This window comes from Schistocerca serialis, chromosome 2 (genome assembly GCF_023864345.2).
Source record: "Schistocerca serialis cubense isolate TAMUIC-IGC-003099 chromosome 2, iqSchSeri2.2, whole genome shotgun sequence".
Taxonomy (NCBI): Eukaryota; Metazoa; Arthropoda; class Insecta; order Orthoptera; family Acrididae; genus Schistocerca; species Schistocerca serialis.
In genome coordinates this window covers 1,143,106,245-1,143,126,642 of record NC_064639.1, presented here as the reverse complement: position 1 = coordinate 1,143,126,642, position 20,398 = coordinate 1,143,106,245, and the positions used below count along the sequence as shown (strand labels likewise).

General features: G+C 38.5%; 1 protein-coding gene across 4 annotated transcripts in view; it reads right to left on the bottom strand.

Annotated features, from left to right (window-relative positions):
- LOC126458605 (E3 ubiquitin-protein ligase RBBP6) overlaps positions 1-19,935 on the bottom strand; it is a 387,537-nt gene extending 367,602 nt beyond the window's left edge. For all 4 annotated transcript variants that reach the window (XM_050095761.1, XM_050095763.1, XM_050095764.1 and 1 more), the window contains exon 1: positions 19,801-19,935. The gene's annotated coding sequence lies outside the window, so the exon portion shown is untranslated. The remainder of the gene's footprint in view (positions 1-19,800) is intronic.
- Positions 19,936-20,398: the final 463 nt, after the last annotated feature.

Genomic DNA, 20,398 nt, shown 5'->3' with positions numbered 1-20,398 from the left:
AGTTTGGTACAGATTTATTGACGACATCTTCATGATCTGGACTCACAGTGAAGAAGAACTTCAGAATTTCCTCTCCAACCTCAACTCCTTTGGTTCCATCAGATTCACCTGGTCCTACTCCAAATCCCATGCCACTTTCCTTGACGTTGACCTCCACTTGTCCAATGGCCAGCTTCACACGTCCGTCCACATCAAACCCACCAACAAGCAACAGTACCTCCATTATGACAGCTGCCACCCATTCCACATCAAACGGTCCCTTCCCTACAGCCTAGGTCTTCGTGGCAAACAAATCTGCTCCAGTCCGGAATCCCTGAACCATTAAACCAACAACCTGACAACAGCTTTCGCATCTCGCAACTACCCTCCCGACCTGGTACAGAAGCAAATAACCAGAGCCACTTCCTCATCCCCTCGAACCCAGAATCCCCCACAGAAGAACCACAAAAGTGCCCCACTTGTGACAGGATACTTTCCGGGACTGGACCAGACTCTGAATGTGGCTCTCCAGCAGGGATACGACTTCCTCAAATCCTGCCCTAAAATGAGATCCATCCTTCATGAAATCCTCCCCACTCCACCAAGAGTGTCTTTCCACCGTCCACCTAACCTTCGTAACCTGTTAGTTCATCCCTATGAAATCCCCAAACCACCTTCCCTACCCTCTGGCTCCTATCCTTGTAACCACCCCCAGTGTAAAACCTGTCCCATGCACCCTCCCACCACCACCTACTCCAGTCCTGTAACCCGGAAGGTGTACACGATCAAAGGCAGAGCCACATGTGAAAGCACCCACGTGATTTACCAACTGACCTGCCTACACTGTGATGCATTCTATGTGGGAATGACCAGCAACAAACTGTCCATTCGCATGAATGGACACAGGCAGACAGTGTTTGTTGGGAATGAGGATCACCCTGTGGCTAAACATGCCTTGGTGCACGGCCAGCATATCTTGGCACAGTGTTACACCGTCTGGGTTATCTGGATACTTCCCACCAACACCAACCTATCCGAACTCCGGAGATGGGAACTTGCTCTTCAATATATCCTATCTTCCCGTTACCCACCAGGCCTCAATCTCCGCTAATTTCAAGTTACCGCCACTCATACCTCACCTGTCATTCAACATCATCTTTGCCTCTTCACTTCCGTTTCGACTGACATCTCTGCCCAAACTCTTTGTCTTTAAATATGTCTGCTTGTGTCTGTATATGTGTGGATGGATATGTATGTGTGTGCGAGTGTATACCTGTCCTTTTTTCCCCCTAAGGTAAGTCTTTCCGCTCCCGGGATTGGAATGACTCCTTACCCTCTCCCTTAAAACCCACATCCTTTCGTCTTTGCCTCTCCTTCCCTCTTTCCTGATGAGGCAACAGTTTGTTGCGAAAGCTTGAATTTTGTTTGTGTGTTTGTGTTTGTTTGTATGTCTATCGACCTGCCAGCGCTTTCGTTCGGTAAGTCACATCATCTTTGTTTTTAGATATATTTTTCCCACGTGGAATGTTTCCGAAACATTCCACATGGGAAAAATATACCTAAAAACAAAGATGATGTGACTTACCAAACAAAAGCGCTGGCACGTCGATAGACACACAAACAAACACAAACATACACACAAATATATATATCCGTATTTTCCATCTTCAAAATCGTGCTCACAATATCATATTTAGTGGCCTGTATCTTGGGGTAGGAATTTTTTTGAGAAAACAAAAAATTCTAATTTCTTACTTACTCCTCAATTTTAACATATGCTAAATTCAATAACATCCGAGACTATGAAGGTAACCCCCCCCCCCCCCCCCCCCCCCCCCCCCCCCCCCGTCTGAAGTGATTCCGATTATGCTTGCCTTATCAACATTTTTGTTGAAACAGCAGAAACAAATTTAGATGAAATGTTACTCTGGGCATTCAGTAAAACTCTACTGGGACTCTAGGTTATAGAACATATTTTTTAGCAGTGGGTTGAGAACCTTACAGGAAGTACATAAATCTCCTCATTACACTGTCAAAAACAAGTGCATCTACCCTACTTTCTCTCTTTCTTCATCTCCTGCTTATGACTTCGTGTGCATATCTGAACTATTGTTGTTGGTATATTTTTTCTGTTGATGCAGATGAGAATAATTCAAGCACTGAACTGTTCAGAATAAGTCACTCTCTGTCCTGTCTTCCTATTCATTATGTATCCTAATCCCTTTAACATGTACACTGCTGCTGTTGATTTTACTCTATGTTCATCTGGCCTAAAATCAGTATCTTCTATCAATTTCACTTCAGTGTCTCCCACTATATCTACGTTCAAGCTTCGCATTTCAGTTTTCAGATTTATTAGTTTCCTTATCACATTCAGACTCCCATCATTCCACACTCCTTTGCTGGTTATTCAAGATTTTTCTCAAGATTACCTCCCCCCTCGACAGTCCAATCCCAGATATCTGACTCGGGGATTATCCCACAATATTTCATTTTTCAATTATATGCCACATGTCATGTGGACACACCTTATGTGTCTTTAATGCTGTAGTTTCCAGTGGCTTCCGATTCCTCAAGCTATTGATCATTGCACCTTTTACAGGCAACTCACAACCTCCTGTGGAAGAGGATGTCTCCATCCGCTCCTCCGCTCTCTTTGACAAAGCCGTCATCAGATTGAGGGTGACTTCTTACAAAGGAAGTCTTTGGCCACCACTGTTAATGATTTTTATTCATAATTTAAGCAGTGGTTGGGTTTAAACACAAGACATTTTGATTACTTGCCAAAGACACTGTCACTTTACCACGAATCTAGAAATGAATAATCATCTCCTGCACACTCAGATGAGGTGATTACCAGAGAAAACCATCCGTAGTACTTCTATGAACTGTCTTACACAACAGGAGAGTCCCTTCAGCAGACTGACCCAAGCCTTTGTGATGCAGCCACTCTGATCTTCACGCTGCCTATCTTGCAGATACATCTGGCAAATTCAACAATCCCCAACAATGCTCCAGGGACAAAAATAACTCATTATGGCTAATGGCATAATACCTGTATGATTTCGTTCATAGCTGTTGTTCAGCTGCAGTGTGTTTTCTTTTCTCCAACTTAAAAGTTAGTTGTCAGCTGCCCTCACCCCCAGTATACGAGTTTCAACACATTAATCTGTAATCTTCATACACATGATAGAGCTTAAATCATAGGTAAACTGAGGTCAAATATGGATTGGATGATAAACACATCCTTCGTTACAGAAACAATAAACAGAGCAACATGACAAAAAATATGTAACATATGCAACAAATAGCAACCAACAGACTGATATGGGTCCTTCCATGGCAAGTGGTCTAGAGGTTCCTGCATGACCATCATGGATTTTGATGCCATTATGTATGAACACTCACACATGTTCCTGATAAACACTGGTACAGTCTCACAATCACTAATACAATACTTGAGTGTTTGGTAACTTTGAGACTAAACCAGAAATTTTTTCCCTTGAAAGAAACGAAGCTAGGCCTGCTTGTGTTTTCTAAAGCGAAATATTTATCACAGAAAGATTTCCTGAGCAAATTTTCATATGGATAATTTGAAGCAAAGTCAGCTGAGAAAACAGACACTTGAAAAATGGTAAAGTTTAGCTTTTTATATCACTGGAAGTAATTGCAGGATAAACCTGAAACTTTGCAAGAATTAACATACCAATATAAGGTTTTAGAATGTAAATTTTCATTCTCATACTGCTTTCGAACAGTTTAGAAATTCAGAGCAAAATTGACGATTTTAATAAAAATGTCAAAAACAGTTATTTTTTCTAACAATAAAAAAAGGCTTCTGCAAACTCTTTAAAACCATTTTCATAACCATCTAAAACTATATTTGGTTTTCCAATGCGAGCATGTGAGGTCCTAAAAAATAACAAGATAGAGGTGCATTGAAAATGGGCCTTTATTCTGCTGATATTCAAATTACATTTGACATCTTTATTATGTCCTGCAATTGTTTAGTCTCTGGGGAAAGCAATATCAAAAGTCTTTACAATTAAAAGTGAGAAAGTCCAAATAACTAGAAATATTTCAATAAAGACATAACTCATCGTTACATAATTCATTCTGATTTTCTGCTAAAATTGCAGAATCAAACTGGCAGTAAAATTTCTGCATAACATCTGCATCACACATCATATAAATAGTCTTCAGGGTTTACACCACAGTCACATTGTGTTAATTTTGATGAAGTCAATTGCAGTCTCCCTCACATATTTTGGAATGGAATCAAGCAATAGAGAATTGTCTATATGTCTTGTTATCGTTTAATGCTACTATTGTGCTACCATAGTTCTGGTATAAGGGGACCACACTGTGGTTCAGTAACATATATATTTAAAAAAAAAAAAATTCAGTTTTCATCATATTTTGATAGATTAAGGTTTTATTTAAGTACTCTGAAAAGGATTTTGCTGAAAAAAAATTTTTTTTCGAGCTTTTAAAGAGCATTTTCCTACCACATGTGTTTATGTGCCACGCCCACTTTTCTGTCACCCAGTTTTCTGCATATATTTTAGACCTTTATATCCTCTACTGTAAAAGGCGACAATGGTGAAGAAATGGGGTCTAGAGAAGACAAGGTCCAACAAAGAACAAATTACAGAAATGCTGTCTCGGGACTTTCTAAACACATTACGAGACAAAGACGCACCTGATAATGCCAACGAGTACTGGAATATGCTGAAAGAAGGAATCATTAGCAAAATATAGGATATGTAAAAGGGAAAAGGTCAAAAAAACCATGGGTCACACAAGAAATGATTTCCAAGATGGAGGAGAGAAGAAAATTGAAAAACAAGTACACTGAAGATGCAAGAAAGACATACCGAAGGTTAAATAACGAACTGCGAAGAGAAACAGAGCAGGCTAGGAAAAAATGGCTAAAAGAGGATTGTGATGAAATTGAAGAACTGGACAGGAAAGGAAGATACGACTTACTATACAACAGAGTAAAGACTATGACATGGGAACAAAACAGAGCAGGAAGTGCTACTATGGAAATTTTGAGTAAAGACGAAGAGGTAGTGTATAAAGATCGCGACGATGTCCTCCAGAGATGGGAAGAATATATAAAAGAGCTATATGACACAAATAGCAAACCAGAAACTCTGGAACTTGAATCACACAACAGTGTAAGTGATGAAGAGAAAGGACCGACCATCATAATGGAAGAAGTAAAGTCTGCCATTGATGCAATGAAAAATGGCAAAGCAGTAGGTACAGATACAATACCAGGAGAAATACTAAAATGCTTGAACCACAATGTAATAAGAGAAATATTGAGGTTATGTAATAAGATATATGACAGTGGTGAATAGCCTGAGGACTTTTTGACAACAGTAATGATTCCATTACCGAAAAACAAGGAACCAAGAAATGCAGCGAGCACAGGACAATCAGCCTCATTTCACATGCAGCCAAAGTGATGTTAAGAATAATTAATAAAAGACTTGAAAAAGTAGTAGAGGAGAATCTCGGCGAGGAGCAGTTTGGCTTTAGACGGAATACGGGCACCAGAAATGCAATAGGGCTCCTACGAATCTTGGGAGAAAGGTTTATTGAAAAAGGAAGAGACCTATATATGTGCTTCATCGATTTAGAAAAGGCATTTGACAATGTGGTTTGGGACAAGCTGGCGACTATTATGAGGAAAAAGAGAGTGGACTGGAAAACCAGAAGACTTATAAACTCATTGTACCTTAATCAAAAAGTTTCAGTTAAAGTGAGAGGAGAAAGTACAAACTGGATCAGACTAGGGAAAGGAGTAAGACAAGGATGCTGTTTATCACCTACTCTTTTCAACCCGTACTTGGAAAATATGATTGACCAATGCTCATTAGATGACAAAGGAGTAGAAATTGGAGGAAGAAGAGTAGGGTGCTTGAGATTTGCTGATGACATGGTCCTTCTAGCCACAGGGGAAAAAGAATTACAAGATTTGGTGGACACCACTGCAACTAACGGAAAAAAATATGAAATGAAAATTAACACAAATAAAACAAAAGTATTGGCAATAGGAGGAAATAAGGAAATAAAAATTGTGCTGAATGGAGAAACACTAGAACAGGTGCAAAATTTTAAGTATCTTGGAAGCAGGATAGACACCGACTGGAAGTGCACCACAGAAATTAAAACAAGGATAGCAATGGCAAAATAGGCGTTTTATAAGAAAAGGAGAATCTTCTGCAGCGGTATGGACAGAGAACTCAGAAAGAGACTCATAAAATGTCTTGTATGGAGTGTTCTTCTATATGGCACTGGAACATGGACTATGAGGAAAAAAGACAGAGAAAGGCTGGAGGCTTTTGAGATCTGGACATGGCGGAAGATGGAAAGAATTAGTTGGATGGACAGAGTAAAAAATGAAGAGGTACTGAGAAGAGTGGGAGAGAAAAGGCAGTTACTAGATGTAATAAAGAGAAGAAAAAGAAATTGGATTGGGCATATATTAAGAAAGAATGACGGATTGATAAAAACAGTTTTAGAAGGTTATGTAGAAGGGAAAAGGAAGCGAGGAAGGAAGAGATTCCAGATACTGGATGGCATGATGGACGGTACAACATACAGCAGCCTTAAGAAGGAAGCAATGGATCGCAGAAAATGGAGAGGCAAAGGACCTGCTAATATAGCAGATAACTGATGATGATGATCCTCCACATTGCCCGTTAGTTTTTTTTTTTTTTACTTCCAAGAGTGTTGGCTATCCTGGGAATCCAATGGTTGGTATTCTTTTGTTTCTTCTGTTTGTAAAGAACGCGCTTTCAAACATGTGGTTAGTTTTGCGTGATTGCAAGTAGTTGTTATACTTAAGTTTGCAGTGCTTGTTTACGTGTGTTTTGCTGTGTTTTTCGAAGATGATGAAACGTAAAGGTATTTTCAAGAAACGACAATTTAGAGGAAACAAGTTTAGAAAGCTTTCTGTACAAGAGGTTATGCCGCCTGGCAATGATGTATCTAATTGTAATTGTTTAACAAGTGCATCATCAAAGAAACTTTCACATTTCAACGAATTTACTGTGAGTGACAAGGTGTGCAGTAACAATATTATAAATTTGAGAATATTATCAGATGTAATTTCTAAATTTGTACAATGTAGACAGTGTGGCGAGTCACAGAGTGTGAATTTTTATGAGAGTGCCAATGGGAGAAAAGGCCTAGCAATTGCTTTGGATTTAATTTGCATTAAATGCTCAGCTGTGATTTAATTTATGAGTTCTTCAAAACCAGATGCAAGTGGCCTTATGAAATCAATACCAGATTAGTTTATGCCTTACAATCCAATGGCAAGGGCATGGCTGCAGGGAGAACATTTTGTGCAGTGATCACCAAATAAATTTGAAAAACTGACTGCAATATTAGAGAAAGCTGTATGTGAGGTCAGTGAGGAAAGCATGAAACTGGCTGCTAGGGAAGCAGTGGAATAAAATGGTGGATGTTCAGATATTGCAGTTGCACTTGATGGAAGCTGGCAGAAAAAGAGGACACACGTCTCTGAATGGAGTAGTGACTACCACAAGTATAGACACCGGTAAAGTGTTAGATGTGGAGATAATGTCTAAATATTGCAAATGTTGTAAAGTCAATGAATGTAAAGAACACAACTTTGTGGCTAATTTTAGAGGAACAAGTGGTGGTATGGAAGTTCATGGAGCACAACAAATATTTCATCGCTCCATAGAAACAAGAGGCGTACGGTACACCAAATATTTGGGCGATGGTGACAGTAAGGCGTACAACAATGTGGTGAACTCTAAGCCATATGGAGATGCCATTATTAGCAAAACAGAATGTGTAAGCCATGTTCAAAAGCGTTTGGGAACAAGGCTGAGAAAAATAACTCTTGATATGAGAGGAAAAAAATTAGAAGATGGAAAATTGTTGACCAGCAGGGTCGGTTAACTAAAACTGAAACAGAAAACTTGCAGGTATGCTATCGGCAGGCAATTAGGAGAAATAAAGAAAATCTGAAGGCAATGAAGAGAGATGTTTGGGCCATATTCTTCCATAAGTCCTCTACTGATGATAAGCCATATCATGGATTTTGTCCACCAGGAGAAAATTCATGGTGCAAATACAATAGGGCTCAGGCAACTGGAGAACCTTATTCTCACCAGCATTCTCTTCCTGCTGCTGTTATTACAGCAATCAAACCTATTTTTAGAGACTTGGCTCATCCTGACTTTCGAAGGAAATGTTTGCATGGGCAGACACACAACCCAAATGAATGTTTCAACAGCATAATTTGGAACCGCCTTCCTAAAACTGTATTTGTAGGCAGGCATCCAATGAAACTAGCAGTTCATGATGCTGTTATTACATTCAATTGTGGTAATATTGGAAAATGTTGGGTACTGAAAACGTTGGGAATTAATCCTGGTGAAAATATGATCAAAGGGCTGCAACACTGCGATAAAATGAGGACAGCCAATGCAGACAGGTCTGCATCTAATATGGCCAAGAAAGCAAGACAAACATCCGGGAAGGTGAAAAAGAAGATGGAAGACTTGCTAAAGGCCAAAGAAGGGCCATCATATGCAGCAGGACAGTTTTAATTAACTGTAAGTAACAAATTTCATAAGTTTTTTCCTTTAAAGTCAATTTCCTGCAAACTAAATTTTCAGTACGTATGGCCCATTATATCAGAAACTGTCATAGATAAATGAAAGACATTTTCAGAGACTCTGCATAACATAAAAAGCCACCTCTGGTATTACATTCATTAATATTCCCTCATTCGGAAGTTCGCAAAAACTTATTTTCTGCAGAAAAAACTTAATATTTTTTGTTAATAAATTTAAAAAAGTATTTATTCAAAACTATAAAATGGATAAAGTAGATTTTATTACAGTTGACTCTCTTAGCATCATGTAACATACAGTAAAAATATTACGATCCTGAATCAAATAGTTTTTTTCAGAAATGGGTCAAATACTTGCCTAAATCAACATGGGTTAGATAGGCAGGTTGTGGTCGCCTTAAGGTACTATGTGTGTGCATAGTTTCCTGTTTATGTGGAAAATTTAGTTTACTGACAAAAACTTGTATAAATGTGTTACTATGGTCTGTGGTAGCTTAACCACTACTGGTTCCACTTTATAGTAAGAAAACCAACACCCCTATTGCATTAGGGGCCGTGCCTGATATCTGTGCAACAGCAGCCACAGTTGTGTTTATTTATGTAGGATCCTAAGCCTTATGACACATTTTTATAACACTCAGCAGCCAAAGCAAGAAGAAGTCTCTTTTAGGATCCTAAGCTTGTGTTTACTTTGAGTTACTAGAAGTTTCTTACAGTGTTCGTTAATTAGCTGCAGAATGTCATGAGGAAGATTATATTGTCAGCCAGATGATGTCACTGATGGGATTGATTGAAAGAAATTTTAATTTGACAGAACCCAAAATAATTACACTTTTCGAATATAATCACCTCAAATCACTCGAGCCAGAAAAAGAGACACTATTCCTTTTATTAGCTATCTTATTCCATTTCATACTGATGGAGGTTAGGACCAGCAACTTGGGTATTAAATATTTTTATTTTCCTTCCAATACCTGCCACAGTTGAAATAATAGTAATTTCTTTGTGGTGACTAGTTTTAGACCATCACATCCATTTCAAACCATAGCTTTAGACTTAAAGTGTAATCATACAGTCCATGAATGTATATGAGAGTAATCAAATGTTCCCTATTTGTCACTAGAAAACATTACATGAATACAAAATATTACACTTCATATGCGTATAGACCATGATTTCTTTCCATTCGAACACAACATCTAAGGCTATGATTTGAAAATGAATATGATAGTCTGAAACTAGGGGTCAAAAGAGGCGTCGGATCCCACCTGTAGGCTTTGACCCGTGATGTAAGGGTGTTGTGTTGTGTTGTGTTAGGTCATAATGGCGCGAAGTTTAGTTTATGAGTGTGTTATGTTTATAGATGTCGTCTTGTTGCAGTTGGTTGGGTCCACTGGTGGTATGTGTATCGTCTGCGTGTTATGTGGTGTATTGGGTTCATTTTGGTGTCGGTGCTTGAAGTGTGCATTTATCAGTCGTGACTGTTATAGAAGAATCGAAATTAGTTTCAGTGAGTTCAGAATTACGTTTCCATTGTGTTTATGTTATTGCGGTGTCGTTTGATATTATTCGTTTTCTGTTTGTCGCGTGGTAAGTCGTTTAATTCAATCTGTGGCTTCTTTTGTTAGGTATGGATACGACTTCTAAGGTTAATAGTGCATGTCTGCGGACTGAAATGGGGGACGACATGTTGTCTGTCATCAAGTTTCCGCAACTTTTTGGTCTTTTGACGGAGATAGTGAAATGCGGCGTATGCAAGCAAAATATGCAAGTTCAGGGTTAGTGTGCAGCACCAGAAATTTTTTATGGTAAGTAGTCATTTTTTTGCGTCTATTATTTGCATGTTATGATGATTGGTGGGATTTTTATGTATTGTTGGGTCGGTGTTATTTACTGCATGTGTTGGTGGTTGATGTTTTGGTATCGGCACTTGTGGATGATTTGTGTGCCTTAGGGGAAGTACTTTATTTTAATTTTTTTTATATCGTCAGTTGTATTTGAGCTGTGTAGGTCATGAGAATTGACTGATCCCAATCTGTCGTCGTATCTATGTATGTTTTTGTATCGTGAGTTGCTGTTGACCTACATAGGTTGAGGAAAGTGTCCGATTCCAATTTTTGTTGTTTTCGGTGTTGGTTTTGTGGTACTGATAGTTGCGGTGTGACTATAATTTTTGTAGTAGTTGGTTTTTATTTTGTGGTATCGACAACTGCAGTTGAGCTATGTAGGTGAAGGGAAGTGACCGATTCCTGTCCATATTGTAAGTGTAGTGGAATTTGGGAATTTTGTGTTTTTATGTCGTCATTTTGTATGGTTTGGGATCGTGGTGTGTGTCTGTATGTATCCATATTTAGTTTGTCCCCACCCGAACACCCCCAATTTCCCGCTCTGGTCCTGTTAGTTTGATTGTATTTTTTGGAGAGAGATGTTTGTTGGTTTTATATGTATTTTTATGTTTGTTGTCGTGTTCATGTAATGACGTCATAGGTGCCATATTGGAGATGTTGAGAATGATAGTTTCCGCCATACTGATGGCGTCATTGGTCAAAGCAAACTGGTGGAATTGGACGTTTCTGTAATCCCAAAACTAGTCACCACAAAGAAATGATTGCAATCAAAACAGTGACAGAAACTAGAAGACAATAAAAAAGAAAGAATTTTGTAGAGCTGGATATTGTAGATATGTCTATCTAAAAAAATCCCTTATGTCCAGTTTTTCTAACTCAAGCTCATTCCACAGTTGACAGGACTTTTGATATTATCTTCCACAGAGTGCTAAAAAGCTGTAGATCATCATAAAAAAATGCCAGATTTCATAAATACCAGCAGACTAAGGACCCATTTTCAATGCACCTCCACCTTGTGGTTTTTCAGGGCCATATAAAACTTGCATTGCAAAACCAAAAATAGTTTTCTCAGTGACTTAGAAGATGGCCTTTCTAATGAAAATAGTTTAAAAGAGTTTACAGAAGATTCTTTTTTTTTTTTTGTAAAATTGAGCAAAAAGAACCAGTTTTGGCAGTTTTAATAAAAATGTCAAATTTGCCTTCAATTTGTTAACTATTGGATGACAGTATGAGAATGAGATTTTATATTCTAAGAGCTTGTACTGTGGTACCAAGTTGTTATGTGCAAAGTTCCAGGTTTATCACACAATTTCTTTTAGAGCTATAAAAGGCTAAATTTCACATTTTTTTCAGCCTAGTTTGCTTCAAATCATTGATATGAAAACCGCTCAAGTAATTTTTATTATTATTCTATGTAACAGAGCACAAAAAGTTGTACAAGACGGCCTAGTTTTGTTTCTTTCAAGACAATATTGCCAGAAATATTAAGTCTCAAAGTTGCCGAAACCTCACGAGTACTCTATTCACTGCAAGTATTAACCTGGTGAAAGTAAAAATTTACCAATGTTCATTAGGAACATGTGTGAATGTTCATACAAAATTTCAGCAAAATGCATGATGCTCATGTGGTAACTTTTCCCAGGATTAGACCACTTGGGATGGAATGGCCTATACACTATTTGCAATGTGACAGTCCTTTGGTTGCTCTTCATCCGATATATTATGTAGTTTTTGAAATGTGACACTATTTATTGGGTCTTTAAGGAAGATCCATATTTGATGTCAGCGTACCTATGTTTGAAGACTTTCTGAAGGTAACATATTAGGCCTACTGTGATCAAACTGGGAAAGTAAAAAAAAGTGCAGCTGATGACTGATTCTTTGTCCCTTAACAACATAGCATGTGATATATGAGTACGAAAAATAAGAAAGCAAACCACTGATTATATATAAACAAAGATGATGTAACTTACCAAACGAAAGCGTTGGTATGTTGATAGAGACACAAACAAACATAAACACACACACAAAATTCAAGCTTCCGCAACCCACGGTTGCTTCATCAGGAAAGAGGGAAGGAGAGGGAAACACGACAGGATGTGGGTTTCAAGGGAGAGGGTAAGGAGTCATTCCAATCCCGGGAGTAGGAAGACTTACCTTAGGGGGAAAAAAGGACAGGTATATACTCGTTTGCTCAGACACACACACACACACACACACGCACACATGGTGTGTGTGTGTGTGTGTGTGTGTGTGTGTACCTGTCTTTTTTTCCCTCCTAAGGTAAGTCTTTCCGCTCCCAGGATTGGAATGACTCCTTACCCGCTCCCTTAAAACCCACATCCTGTCGTCTTTCCCTCTCCTTCCCTCTTTCCTGACGAAGCAACCGTGGGTTGCGAAAGCTTGAATTTTGTGTGTGTGTTTGTGTCTCTATCAACATACCAACACTTTCGTTTGGTAAGTTACATCATCTTTGTTTTTAGATATATTTTTCCCACGTGGAATGTTTCCCTCTATTATATATGCTTGATGTAATACATGCAGAAACAGAAAAAAAATAGATCACTGCTAAAATTTATTTTTGTCAGTATTATTTTCCAGAATGTTTATTTTACTGAAAGACATCTTTGGTATCGCATGAGGTCTTCGTTAGGCTGGAGTGTAATAGTTTCGGCGTGAGCTGCCACATCCAATAAATGTATGAAGTCTCAGTTGGGTTGGCATACAGACCTATAGCATAGAGTGATGTGTACGTCAGGTTGTTGTGAGTTTCTGAAGCCAATGAACGTCATGTCATGAGAATAACCAACTGTAGTTATTATGAACCATGGACCTTGCCGTTGGTGGGGATGCTTGCGTGCCTCAGCGATACAGATAGCCGTACCGTAGGTGCAACCACAACGGAGGGGTATCTGTTGAGAGGCCATACAAACGTGTGGTTCCTGAAGAGGGGCAGCAGCTTTTTCAGTAGTTGCAGGGGCAACAGTCTGGATGATTGACTGATCTGGCCTTGTAACACTAACCAAAACGGCCTTGCTGTGCTGGTACTGCGAACGGCTAAAAGCAAAGAGAAACTACAGCCGTAATTATTCCCAAGGGCATGCAGCTTTACTGTATGGTTAAAAGATGATGGCATCCTCTTGGATAAAATATTCTGGAGGTAAAATAGTCCCCCATTAGGATCTCCGGGTGGGGACTACTCAGAAGGACGTCATTATCAGGAGAAATAAAACTGGCGTTCTAAGGATCGGAGTGTGTGGAATGTCAGATACCTTAATCGGGCAGGTAGGTTAGAAAATTTAAAAAGGGAAATGGATAGGTTAAAGTTACACATGGTGGGAATTAGTGAAGTTCGGTGGCAGGAGGAACAAGACTTCTGGTCAGGTGAATACAGGGTTATAAATACAAAATCAAGTAGGGGTAACGAAGGAATAGGTTTAATAATGAATTTAAAAAAATTAAAAAAATATAGGAGTGCGGGTAGGCTACTACAAACAGCATAGTGAATGCATTATTGTGGCCAAGATAGACACGAAGCCCACGCCTACCACAGTAGTACAAGTTTATATGCCAACTAGCTCCACAGATGACGAAGAGATTGATGAAATGTATGAGCAGATACAAGAAATTATTCAGGTAGTGAAGGGAGACGAAAATTTAATAGTCATGGGTGACTGGAATTCGAGAGTAGGAAAAGGGAGAGAAGGAAACATAGTAGGTGGGCCTGGAGATACTGGAAGGTTTCAGATAGCTTATATAATGGTAAGACAGAGATTTAGGAAACAGGTTTTAAATTGTAAGGCATTTCCAGGGGCAGATGTGGACTCTGACGACAATCTATTGGTTATGAACTGTAGATTAAAACTGAAGAAACTGCAAAAAGATGGGAATTTAAGGAGATGGGACATGGATAAATGGACAGAAACAGAGGTTCTAGAGAGTTTCAGGAAAAGCATTAGCGAACGACTGACAGGAGTGGGCGATAGAGATACAGCAGAGGAATGGGTAGCTTTGAGAGATGAAATAGTGAAGGCAGCAGAGGATAAAGTAGGTAAAAAGACGAGGGCTAGGAGAAATCCTTGGGTAACAAAACATATATTGAATTTAATTGATGAAAGGAATACAAACGACTCTAAGATGAGATCAACAGGAAGTGCAAAATGGCTAAGCAGGGATGGCTAGAGGACAAATGTAAGGACGTAGAGGCATCTCACTAGGGGTAAGATAGATACTGCCTGCAGGAAAATTAAAGAGACCTTTGGAGAAAAGAGAACAACTTGTATGAATATCAAGAGCTCAGAGGGAAACCCAGTTCTAAGCAAAGAAGGGAAAGCAGAAAGGTGGAAGGAGTATATAGAGGGTCTATACAAGGGCAATGTACTTGAGGACAATATTATGGAAATTGAAGAGGATGCAGATGAAGATGAAATGGCTCCTTCAAACTCTGAATGTGGCAGGGGTAAAATACAGGAAGTGAAAGGCTATTTACAATTTGTACAGAAACCAGATGGCAGTTATAAGAGTTGAGGAGCATGAAAGGGAAGAAGGAGTTGGGAAGGAAATGAGACAGGGTTGTAGCCTATCCCCGATGTTATTCAATCTGTATATAGCACAAGCAGTAAAGGAAACAAAAGAAAAATTCGGAGTAGGAATTAAAATTCATGGAGAAGAAATAAAAACTTTGAGGTTTGTTGATGACATTGTAATTCTGTCAGGGATAGCAAAGGAGCTGGAAGAGCAGTTGAACGGAATGGACAGTGTCTTGAAAGGTGGATACAAGATGAACATTAACAAAAGCAAAACAAGGATAATGGTATGTAGTCGAATTAAATCGAGTGATGCTGAGGGAATTAGATTAGGAAATGAGACACTTAAAGTAGTAAGTGATCTTTGCTATTTGGGGAGCAAAATAACTGATGATGGTCGAAGGAGAGAGGATATAATATGTAGACTGGCAATGGCAAGGGAAGCGGTTCGGAAGAAGAGAAATTTGTTAACATCGAGTATAGATTTAAGTGTCAGGAAGTCATTTCTGAAAGTATTTATCTGGAGCGTAGCCATGTACGGAAGTGAAACATGGACGATGAATGGTTTGGACAAAGAGAATAGAAGCTTTCGAAACGTGGTGCTACAGAAGAATGCTAAAATATAGATGGGTAGATCATATAACTAATGAGGAGGAATTGAATAGAATCGGGGAGAAGAGGAGTTTATGGCACAACTTAACTAGAAGAAGGGATCGGTTGGTAGGACATGTTCTGAGGTATCAAGGGATCACCAGTTTAGTATCGGACGGCAGCATGCAGGGTAAATATCCCAGAAGGAGACCAGGAGATGAATACACTAAGCAGATTCAGAAGGATGTAGGTTGCAGTGGGTATTAGGAGATGAAGCAGCTTGCACAGGATAGAATAGCATCTAGAGTTGCATCAAACCAGTCTCTGAACTGAAGACCACAAGAACAGTTATTATGGTATCTTTTATATGCATACTGGATTTTGCAAGCACAAGTTTGGATTGGGGAAGGAAACCGGCAATGTTGTCATGAAAGAAACTATTCCTGTATTGACCTTAAGCCATTTTGGAAATGTGCTGTAAACCTGATGGGCTGGCTGGGTTGAGACCTGAACCCCATTCCTTCTGGTTAAGCATCCAGTCAGTATTGCTACTTTCACATCTTGTGGAGCAGAGTTTGCACCACTAAGATGTAATGGGAATGCTAAAAGGCATATCAACAGTTAATTTTAAATAGCCTATAAGAAAATGACAGGGAGAACATTTGACTTTATCTGATCTGTGTTAAGTACTATTAGTGTTGCATGTATTTTATGCTCTAAAATGTAACTGTCCTTTTGAGAAGATATAATTAGCACTATCAAGCTTTTGCAGAGTTTCAGCTTTATTTCCGAGTATGTTCATTGTCACATTTGTCATGAACACATGAAGTTGACAAGAGTACCACCTCCTCTGACATCTATATTTGGTGGTGTTGCCGTCATAACGTATGTCGATCTATATGTATAGGGACTTATTCTGGTTTATTTAGTTTTTAATTCATTATGTATACTATTTTTCTTCTGGTTTACATTTTTTTTTATTTTTTATTTTTGCATTTATTTCAATTCATTAAGTGAAACTCGTGAGTTTTGGACTTTCAAGTTGTGTGATGGCTTCACACATCGAGCGCTCCGGTTAAGATACGTATATGAAGTGTAATTTGCAATACCTCGTTTTTGTGTTGTGTGTGTTCTAGGTACTGATGAGTTCGTTTTGAGCCACATCAGGGCAAGTGAAATTTGTGATACCGAGTTTCTGAGTTGACCGTACGTGACCAGTATCGAGGGCTTTGTTTGAGCTACATAGGTCAATTGAAATGTACAATTCCTATTGTTTCGTTTTAGTAGCAATGTGTTGAATGGCGAGCATTTTTCTTTCTTTTGAGGATAATATTTGTTTGGATGGTTGTTAGCGTTATGTATTACGTGTGTCCCCGCCCTAAAGCCTATATTTCCCACAGCTGTCCCGGTACTTTCATTTCATTGCTGGAGCAAAATATTTCATCTTGTTTTTATTTCTGTTTGCGGTTGTATGTAGTTATATGATGGCCACCATATTTTATATGATGGAAATGGGAGTGTCTGCCATTTTGATGATGCCATGGGTCAAAGCAGATGTGTGGAATTGAATGTTTCCCTATGGCCAATAGACTCTACAAAACACCAAAAATTGCAGAAGCAAACACAAAGCACGGTCCACGCATTGCCATATTGACATACGAAGTAAGTGTTGTAAACAACCAACAAGGAATCAGCTATGCTACAGGTCAGTCTGATAAACAATCAAGATTTTGGCTAGGATGTAATACTGGATCCTCCGCTTAAGTCTTGGTTGTGGTGACAGACTGATGTGTAGCACAGCCTGAGGTCTTTGTTAGGTTAAAAGACAATAATCTGATTCAGAGTTTGCGAAGCCAACCAATGCAATGCCAAACAAACAGGTTTACTTTTAGCATAGTCCAATGTTTACATTTGTGCCATATTTAAAAGCAACTTTGCCAAATTTAACGCACTTCTCACAATGAAAACTAAAACTGCAAGGTAAATCAAGAAAAGTACATTGGGTAATGAAGTATCCAATGAGTATTTTGATGCATTGTATGTACACAAACTGCTGAAAATGGGTTCGAGGGTCCATTACGCAACCTTTAGCAATACTTCTTACTCACATTTCTTAGCCTTCTCAACTCACTACCACATTACGAACTTTCATCCTAACAGGGCTACACAACAGATCACTAAAGATATCAGACGAGGGGCCTATGACCTGAATCCTGCAACTGTCAAAACACCATTCGTAAAGGAAAAACCCACTCCCCTCCTCGCTACAAAAATCAAGAGCTATTCCACCCAAGAATAAAATATGTCATGGAATACACGCAGTCCGCAAAAATAAAAACGGCACCATACACGTTTTCAACGGTCCTTGACAACATGACCTAGATTCTCTCTTTCTCTTGACCTCTGTGTTGTTTAGATAAACAAAAGAGACAGAAAGAAAGAAAGAGAGAGAGAGAGAGAGAGAGAGAGACCTCCATTTCATGCACATCTTACACACCAGCAAAATAACTACTGAAGTACACCTGGATCGGTATAACAAAGTGACAAAGCTGGGCATAGATGTGTCAGTCGGCATCACCCACATGCACAATATAGTTGCAGTAGCTAACTCCACTTTCATAATGGTGACAGTAACCAGCACCTGTTGTAAAGTGTAGTACGACTGTACAGAACAATAACCAAGCTTGTTCTCTAACTGGTTGTTGCTATGGTGAATCACTTACTTATTCTGCTCAAACACTAGGGCTAGTAAACTAAGTAAAATAACTGGGTCATGAATCATCACAGTTTCTGAGTTTAACTGACAAGGTATTACCCCCAACAAGTTTTAAATATATATTCGCAGCTCTTTTGTAGATTTAAATGTAATAGCTTAAGTGCAGTGCCAATTAGGTAGATTTTGTTGATAACATTGTAGTAACCATATCATGAAGTGGCATAAACAACATTTTATGAGGCATTCACAGCAGTTTGCGTTTTGGGTAACACATTGAAATACAAATAGAAAAACACAAAAGGTCACTTAAAATTTTTTTTGTCATAATGTTGTCACAGGGAAAGGCAAGTAAGAAATACCAGTCCCATATTATATTTGGTACTAGACACAATCATGAGCCTTTTAGATATCATTCACAAAATGATTATTTCAAGAATCATCAAAAATTGTTATTGACCAAGACGACACTGCATCTAAGATGAAAATAAAAGAATGTAGGCCTAAATAAATGTGGAGTTTGAGATTTTTTTTTTAAGTAAGCATTTGTTATTGAATAGGCCCGAATCACATAACGTGACTTCAGTTTTCCGTTAAAGATATTATTCTTTTTAAAACAATGAATATCTGAAGAGATGTAATAGATTATACTCAACGGTCTTGCAATAACTAAAAGAATTTGAAGTTATAAACAAAACCACAACAGGTAAGCTAGCTTCACTTCATTACATTTCACGAAAACTTACTTCTTTCTATGCCAGCAATATTGTCACTGCACGAAATAATGGTACAGACCTATCATTTATAGAAAAATATTCTAAATTAACCAAGCAAAGTATAACTGTATAGTCTAATTATGCACATGCAATATTAAGTGGACATGTCGTCTCAAAGCGTTAATAAATGCTGTCAGTTAAAATACTAAGTTGCTGCTACATGTAAAGGAAAAGGAAGTTATGAAACTGATTAAGTGTGAGACTATGTAATAAAGAGTTCAAGGTATCTATGAGTTACAACAGAAATACGAAGAAATAATCTACGTACGAGTTACTTTCAAGCAATGTGACAAGGTGTTAATGCTGTCACTCACGCTATATTCTGAGGGGGTTGCTATCCTTAATGCAATACATCGTGCATTACAGTGATGCTTGGCATAAGCTCGGTAAGACTTACGAATGTTCAACATGCAAAATATGTTTCGTACGCATCTTTACCATGTTGAAACACGCAGGTCAGCAGTCTAATGTTATTTCGAAGAACTTCACACTTGCATTGAACATATATATTTTTTCGTGTGAGGCTGCACAAAATCACAAAAGTCACTCGAAAATAAGTTTGCTATTAACTATGGCTTCGGTGAAGCACCTAGTACACTAATATTACCGAATAAACCTCCGTCCCATTTAAGTTCCAAGTTCACACACACGATATCACTTGCCTTCCAAGATGATAATTAACGTATAACAACACTACACTTATTTCAATTACACAAAAATTTATTGATTTTCTCATTACCTTGCAATGACGAACATACACAAAACCACTGACGTCACAAAACAACAACGCCAATCAAATCATTACTAGATATTGACTCATACGTGAACTTATCGGAAGTATGAAAACAAAAAACAAGAGTTCATAATACTTTAAAACATTGTTTGTCGAAACACACTTTTCTTTCCACTGATACGAATAACGCAATAAAAGTTGAAATTCAGTTTCCTACCAAAGACATCATTTGCTCAACCGGTAATACACACTTTGGTTCCGGTGCAACAGCTACATATACAATATTCGCTTCAGTTCATAAAAAAAACTAGTAGTGCTCAGTTTTCATGAGTATTTCTGGAAAATTTGCTATTCGATTGTCACTCAGCATCTAACAGCATGCAGAGCTGTGTTTTCAACTAAGACTTTCCAAAAAATATGCCAGCGACGGTTCTATACGGAAAAACTTTTGGAGCAAAGTTGATTCCTAATTGCTCCAAATATGAACAGCGAGATTTGCGGAATGATACATGTCAGACAGTCGGAGGATGACGAATAATCCACACAACAGGGAGCAAAGTTGTTGTTAAAGGTGTTATACTATAGGCCCACTCGTAGCAAATAT